Raw genomic sequence first — 1174 nt, 5'->3', positions numbered from 1 at the left:
GGGGCAAAAAAAAGGTAAAAATGGAGTGCTTGTGCAGATGTGTAACTTTGTCGGTGTTCACCCGCCTTTGTGTCTGTCTGGGGGGAGAGACAGATGCTTTATTTCACAGTCTCTCTATAAAGAGATAATTATATATCTAGTTATCCACCGGAGCAATAAATACTCTTCATCCACAATTACAGATGAAGATGGTTGGTTTAAATACCCATAAAGTCAGTGTTTGGGCTCTGGTTGGAAGTTGGAAATGTGGGATTTTGGTTTTATTCCTTTTTTTTTTTTTTTTTTTTTTTTTTCGGGGGTGTTGGGGAGGAGGGATGAGGAGTATAGAGCCACAGCGGGGGAAACTCCAAAGGAAAAGCCCTGTGGTCCCCAAAATGAACCCAACTGGCTTAAAAAAAAAAAAAAAAAAAAATCAATATTGCTTTATCTGCCCCCTCGTCCCTCCTCGGGGTGCCCGTGGGTGAGATGAGTTGGTCCGTCCTTGGCTGGGTGGGAGGGAGAGAGGGTGAGCTGGGCTCTACTCGGACCTTTCCCCCCCGTTTTACACACCGGAGATTTCCACTCCACGGGGTGTTCACACACACACACACCCCCCACACACACGCATTTACCCCCGCAGATCCCCGCAAAACCCCACGGGGTTCATTTTTCAGCAAAGAAAAATGCGTGGCCCGCACCATCTACGAAAATACAATATTTTAGATTAGTTCTACCTTCAAATATTTTCATTTGAGGTATGTACGGCCTTTTTACGTTTCCCTTCTCCTTTCCACCCCCCACCCCCCGCCCTCATTTTACTGGACCTGAAGTCTGCCCGACATTCCTCATTGCTACCTTGGGTCTCACACTGTACTTTTCCATACCTAATTTTTTAAATGCTTTCTCCTTTAGCAGCGTCTCGTCTCACCTCATAATAGTTTACTGGTTAATCATAAAAATAAAATGAATTTCCACACTCTCTGTAATTATCGACACTTCTCCGCCCGACGTGTAGGTTTTGGGAGGCACAGGAGTGTAGTGGCTGCAAAAATGAATATTAATACGCTTTCCCTTTGAAATAAATTAATTTTGGCAAACGTTTTTATAATGAGATATCCTGATGGTTTATATGTTCTCTGTGGCAGTGTTTGCCTAACCCAAGCCGAAAATTAAAACACAAACTCTCTTAAAAAAT

The sequence above is a fragment of the Charadrius vociferus genome, unplaced genomic scaffold (genome assembly GCF_000708025.1).
Source record: "Charadrius vociferus isolate BGI_N301 unplaced genomic scaffold, ASM70802v2 scaffold1164, whole genome shotgun sequence".
Classification (NCBI taxonomy): Eukaryota; Metazoa; Chordata; class Aves; order Charadriiformes; family Charadriidae; genus Charadrius; species Charadrius vociferus.
This window is presented reverse-complemented; position numbering follows the sequence as displayed.